This window comes from Perognathus longimembris, chromosome 3 (genome assembly GCF_023159225.1).
Source record: "Perognathus longimembris pacificus isolate PPM17 chromosome 3, ASM2315922v1, whole genome shotgun sequence".
Taxonomy (NCBI): domain Eukaryota; kingdom Metazoa; phylum Chordata; class Mammalia; order Rodentia; family Heteromyidae; genus Perognathus; species Perognathus longimembris.
The window spans coordinates 87,687,584-87,694,295 of NC_063163.1; positions in this window are offsets into that span (position 1 = coordinate 87,687,584).

Sequence of the window (6,712 nt, forward strand, 5' to 3'; positions counted from 1 at the left end):
GTCTCCGTGGCTTAAGGGACAGGCCTGCCGGGCCGCGCCGGGCCCCGCCCGCAGCCCTCGGGGCGGTTGGGTCGTTGGCGACGGTTACGGTCGGGTGTGAGGGGAGGGGGGACAGCGGAGAGGCGCCGCTCGGATCGCCACGAGCTCCCCACCCAGTGTTGCTGCACAGGTGTTGTGGGTGTGCATACACGTTTTTTAAATTCCAAAAGAATCACTTCCGTTTTATTTTTTCTTTCCTTTTTATTTATTTACTTTAGTATATCTGTCATTTGTTTTGCCTTGGCAAAATTTAAATTTGTGTGTGTGTGTGAGAGCGCGCGCGCCCGTGCGTGCCCGCGCGTACGCCAGTACTAGGGCTTGTGCTCTACCACTGGAACTACAGCTCCAGTTTCTGCCTTTTTGCTGATTAATCGGTGATGAGTCTCATAGACTTTCTTGCCTGAGGTTGGCTTCAAACCCAGATCCGCAGATCTCACCCTCCCTGAGTTGCTAGGACTAGCTTCCAAATGATTTCTTCTAGTAGTTTCAAACTTTGGGGGGGGGGGGGAGGGGTCTTACGCTGAAATATGGGATCCTTTGGAGTTGGTTTTGAAAGATTTCAGCTCATCACATATTAAAACGTGTAATGACAAAAAATAATAAAGGCATTTCCACAAATCAAGAATCTTGTCTGTCTTGTTCACTGCCATTCATTAAGCTGACAACATACTGCAGAAGACAAATAGCTATGAGTCGGTGGCATGGAGACGGAAGTACAGAAGGATGGCAGTATGGAAGAAAGAAATGGAGAGCATTCTGATGCCTTTGGAGGTGGTCGGTGTGATTCAGTTTCCAAGTGGCCCCCTACTGCAGTTGCACCCTAGGCCCAGATGAGTACTGGGTTGTAAAAGAAAGACCCACTTAGACTGCCACCCTGAGGGTTGGTCTGGGCAACCAAGCCAGGTCCTTGCTGTTATCTGCATAATCCCTTCACCTTAAACCTAATTGATAGGTTGTGTTTCCAGCACACCTATAATCATAGCAAGTCAGGAGGCTGAGATCTGAAGATCACAGTTTAAAGCTAGCCTGGGCAACAAAGTCCATGAGACTCTTATCTCCAGTTTGCCACCAAAAAGCCAGAATTGGGCTGGGAATATGGCCTAGTGGTACAGTGCTTACCTAGCATTCTTGAAGCCCTGGGTTCCATTCCTCAGCACCATATAAACAGAAAAAGCCAGAATTGGAGTTATGTCTCCAGTGGTAGAACATTAGCCTTGAGCAAAAAAGCTCAGGGACAGCACCCAGGCCCTGAGTTCAAGCCCCAGGACCAACACATAAAAAGAAATTTAGGTTTACAACTGGAACAGTAATAATTTCATTATGTTCCATTAGCTAACAAAGCCAAAACAAATTCAAGAAAAGGCAACACAAGTAGCAGTATAATTGGGAGAAGCCTTGTTCATCGGGATACAACACAGTAAAAAAAAAAAGTTTCTTGGCAGGCCCAAAGTATCACAGGCTTGATCGTTGTTTGAGGTGAGCCAGGCCCCTACCCCCCCAAAAAAATGTTGAGAGACTCTTCTCAACCAATGGCTGGACATGGCAGCACACCTCATCACAGCAATGGGGGAAGCACAATGGCTATGTGTAGTGGTGTATACCTGTCATTTCAGCAGTGTTTAAAAGCAAAAGTAGCAGGATTACAGTTAAAGCTACCTTGGTTATATAACAAGGTGGGCACCAGTGGCTCATGCCTATAATCCTAGCCACTCAGGAGGCTGAGATCTGAGAGTGGGTTCAAAGCCAGCCAAGCAGGAAAGTCTGTGAGAGTCTTATCTCCAATTAACCACCAGAAAACCAGAAGTGGCACTGTAGCTCAAAGTGGTGGAGCACTAGCTTTGAGCTGATTGAGATCAAGGACAGCAACCAGGGCCAGAGTTAAAGCCTCAGGACCAAAAAATAAATAAAATAAAACCCAGGGGCTGGGAACATGGCCTAGTGGCAAGAGAGCTTGCCTTGTATACATGAAGCCCTGGGTTCTATTCCCCAGCCACCACGTACATAGAAAATGGCCAGAAGTGGCGCTGTGGCTCAAGTGACAGAGTGCTAGCCTTGAGCAAAAGGAAGCCTGGGACAGTGCTCAGGACCTGAGTTCAGGGCCCAGGACTGGCAAAAAAAAAAAAAAAAAAGCTTATCAAATAAATAAATAAAACCCAGTGGAGTGAGACTTTAACCTCAAAAATAACTCACACATGAGTCAGGCACTGGTAACACACTTGTAATCCTAGCTACTCAAGAGTTTGAGATCTGAAGATCATGGTTCAAAGCCAGCCCTGGCAGACAAATCTGAGAGATTCCTGTCTCCAACAAAAAGCTGTGGTTCAAGTGGTAGATCTAACACCAACCTTGAGTGAAAAAGCTAAAAGACATCATGGGAAGCCCTGAGCTCAAGCCCCACTACTGGTACATATCACACACACAAATTTGGTAGAGTTTGAATTGTATCTCCTAGAAAGTCACATGTTGAAATTCGAATCCACAGCACCTAAAATGTAACTTTATTTTGAGATAGGGTTGAATCTAATCAAGTTTAAATGAGGTCATTATGGTGGGCCCTGATTCAATGTGACTGTCTCGTTATTAAAAGAAAAAAAAAAAAGAGGGAGAAATAGAGGGAATAGTGTGGGGAAGGTGCCAGCAAAGATTGCATGAAACTTGTACAGGCCTGGGAACAGAAAGAGCTGTCGAAAAACCACCGACCACGAAGATAGAAGACTGGAATGTTGTTACTCCCCCTAAGTCCTCATAACATCCTAGACACCTTTCATATCAGCCATCCTCCCTAAAATGAGAATACCTAACTTAGGCACCTGCTATATGACCTTCCATTCCATTCCACATTCTGGTACTTTGTTATAGCAACTTTACCAAACTTATACAACTACTAAGAACATTCTTAAAGAGGCTGGGTATATTGCCAAGCACAAGTGGCTCATACCTGTGATTTTATGGTACTCAGGAGGCTGAGATCTGAGGCTCACAGTTCAAAGCCAGCCCAGGGAGGAAAATTGGTGAGATTCTTATATCCGGTTAACTACCAAAAAGCCAAAGTGGTGCAGTGGCCCAAGTGGTAGAGCACTAGCCTTAAGCACTAAAGCTGAGGAACAGTACCCAGGCCCTGAGTTCAAACCCAGGAATGACTTTGGCTCAGCCAGGCACCAATGATGCATGCAATCCTTGTAATCCTAACTACTCAGGATGCTGAAATCAGAGGATTGTGCTTTCAAGAGAGACGGCAGGAAAGTCCAGTTAACCATCCAAAAGCTGGAAATGAGCTGTGGCTCAAGTAATAGCTTTCCTTGAGCACAAAAGTTCAGGGATGGGGCTGGGAATATGGCCTAGTGGGAAGAGTGCTTGCCTCGTATACATGAGGCCCTGGGTTCGATTCCTCACCACACATATACAGAAAATGGCCAGAAGTGGTGCTGTGGCTGAAGTGGCAGAGTGCTAGCCTTGAGCAAAAAAGAAGCCAGGGACAGTGCTCAGGCCCTGAGTTCATGGCCCAGGACTGGCCAAAAAAAAAAAAAAAGTCCAGGGATAGGGGGCTGGGAATATGGCCTAGTGGCAAGAGTGCTTGCCTTGTATACATGAAGCCCTAGGTTCGATTCCTCAGCACCACATATATAGAAAAGGCCAGAAGTGGCACTGTGGCTCAAGTTGGCAGAGTGCTAGCCTTGAGCAAAAAGAAGCCAGGGACAGTGCTCAGGCCCTGTGTTCAAGCCCCAGGACTAGAAAAAAAAAAAAAGTTCTGGGGTAGCACCTAGGCCCTGAATTCAAGCTCCAGGACTAGCACACACAGTTCTCAGAAATAAAATGATAATGTTCATTTATCCCCTTAAACTCACAAACAAAAAATCTTCTGGAAACCAAAACCAAAAGCTTCACTGGGAACAGGAAAAAATCACATTCTTTGGTGTTTATCTGTGTGTATGCTACTACTGCAGCTTGAATTCAAGGCCTTCCACTCTCACTTAGCTTTTTCGCTCAGAGTTGGCATTCTACTACTGAAAAATCAGCTTCTGCTGGGTCACTAACCTTAATCTTCATGTTGACTTTTGAAACCAGAAACAAAAATTCCTTGTTCATTAATAGATACATTGCCATGCTTAATGAAATGATAACATTTTAAACTTCAAGGATATCCCAATGACTTGGACAATTTTTTTTTTTTGCCAATCCTGGGGCTTGAACTCAGGACCATGGCACTGTGCCTGAGCTTATTTTGCTAAAGGCTAGCACTCTACCACTTGAGCCACAATGCCACTTCCAGCCTTTTTTGTTTATGTGGTACTGAGGAATCAAACCCAGGACTTAATGCATGCTAGGCAATCACTTTAAACATTAAACCACATTACCAGCCCCTAGACAAATATGGGGTTTTCTGGCTTTGTTTTGGTGGGTAGGACTTGAACTCAGGACCTCACATTCTTGCTTAGTTTCCTTCTCCCATAAGGCTAGTGTTCTACCACTTGAGCCACACCTTCACTTTCAGCTTTTTGTGGTTCTTGGGAGATAAGAGTCTCACAGACTTTCCTCCCTCAGCTGGTTTCAAATCTCCATCCTCAGATCTCAACATCCTGAGTAGCTGAGATTACAGGCATGAGCCACTAGTGTCCAGCCAGAAGTGAATCTTTGTGAGGACCTTTGTAATAGTCAGGGTCCAGATGGTTAAAAAGAGAATTTAATATAGGAAGTTCATTAAGCAGGTGTTAAAGAGGGCTGAAAAAGTAAAACGCAAATATGGAAGTGTTATAAGCAACAAGTACTGCAAACAGCTTCCACCTCCACGGTTGAAAAACAGAACACATTGGAGTGAGAAGAGCAGCAGGAACTGAGGGGAAGCCCTGGGGAGCTGATTCCTGTGCCTCCTAAGGAAGGAGAACTACCAAGTTATTGATGGCCCTTGCAGAGTCCTGCAAACTAAGCCTCAGAATTTTTTTTCCAGTCCTGATGCTTGAACTTAAGGCCTGGGCACTGTCACTGAGGTTCTTTTGCTCAAGGCTAGCACTCTACCACTTGAGCCATAGTGCCACTTCAAGCATTTTCTGGTTATGTGGTACTGAGGACTTGAACCCAGGGCTTCATGCCTGCTAGGCAAACACTCTACCACTAAGCCACATTCCCAGCCCAAGCCTTAGAATTCTGAATGGAGGCTGTTGGCACACATAGAAGCTGTTTCTGAAAGTGACTCAGTGGCCAGACTAACAAGAGGAAAAACAGGCATGAAAACACCAAGTCCCTTCTCTTCTGTCCATCCCTAGACCTTCCTGTAGCTTCTCCTCATGACAGAATACAGCACTAGCTGATAAAGAATTGATGGTTTCAGAGCAGTAAAACAGTTTGGGACCTGGGAAAACAGTACAGTCCTTCAAGGACCTACATGATCCAGCCCCTGCTGCCTTTCTGGGATCCTGTACTTACCCCACTGGATATTCAATTCTCATCACACTAGGTTTTTATTTGTTTTGTTTTGTTGTTTTATTTCTAGGCACTTCTTAGCATTTGAACTTGCTATCCCCCCACCCAGAAGTAAAATTTCCCTTGAATCTTTATTTTATCTTTTTAGGTCCTGGGGCTTGAACTCAGGGCTTGGGTGTATCCCTGTGCTTCTATTGTTCAAGGATAGCACTCTACCCAATTGAGCCACAGATCCACCAATGGCTTTTTCAGTAATTTAGTGGAAGTAAGAGTCTCACAGACTTTCCTGCTCAGGTTGGCTTCCAACCACAATTCTTGCATCTCAGTCTCCTGGGTAGCTAGGATTACAGACAGGTGTGAGCCACCTTCACCTGGCTAGATCTTCTTTATTTAGGATATAATCTAAAGTTGCTAATATAAAGAAGCAACCACCTCCCTACTCACATCCAAGAATATTCTGCATTTTAATTTCTTTATAGTATTTACCATTATTTAAAATTAAGTTTTTGCTGGGCTTGTTGGTCCATGTCTGTAATCCCAGCACCTGTAAGGCTAAAATAAGGGGATTATGATCTTAGGTCAGTCTGGGCAACATAGTGGGACCTTGTCTTAAATAAGAAAGGAGCCAGGCACTGGTAGCTCATACCTGTAATACTACATACTCAGGAGGCCAAGATTTGACGATCATGGTTTGAAGACAGTCCAAGCAAGAAAATCTATGAGACTCTTATCTACAATAAACTACTCAAAAAGGCAGTAGTGGTGCTGTGGCTCAAATAGTAGAGCACTAGCCTTGAGCACAAAGAGGCTCAGGGACAGCGGCGCCCGCCCAGGCCCTGAGTTCAAGCCCCGGAACTGGCAAAATAAAATAAAAATAACAGTAGTAAACAGTTTTCCCAGAAAAAAAAATCCTGGTCCTGCTAAGGGACAAATGCTTTCCCTATTACTCCATCTGTAAATCAGGTGTGTATGTTGAGCTAGCATCAAAGTTTATCCATTTATCAGTTAGATGTCAGGAGCTGTGATCCCAGGGTTGGAAATATCAGAAGAATAGATTTTTTAAAATAAAACTTGCAATCCTAGAAAGGAATGGCCAAACTGATCTTAGTAAATCTGGGCTTCTCAGAGACCCTAGGGAGAGGTGTGTGTGTGGGGGGGGGGGGGCGGAATGTTAAAGGTCAGGTTCCGGTCAAGCACCAGAAAATACCGGAAGTGCCAGATCAGGTCCTCTCTAAGCCGGGGCCTTGAACAGCGT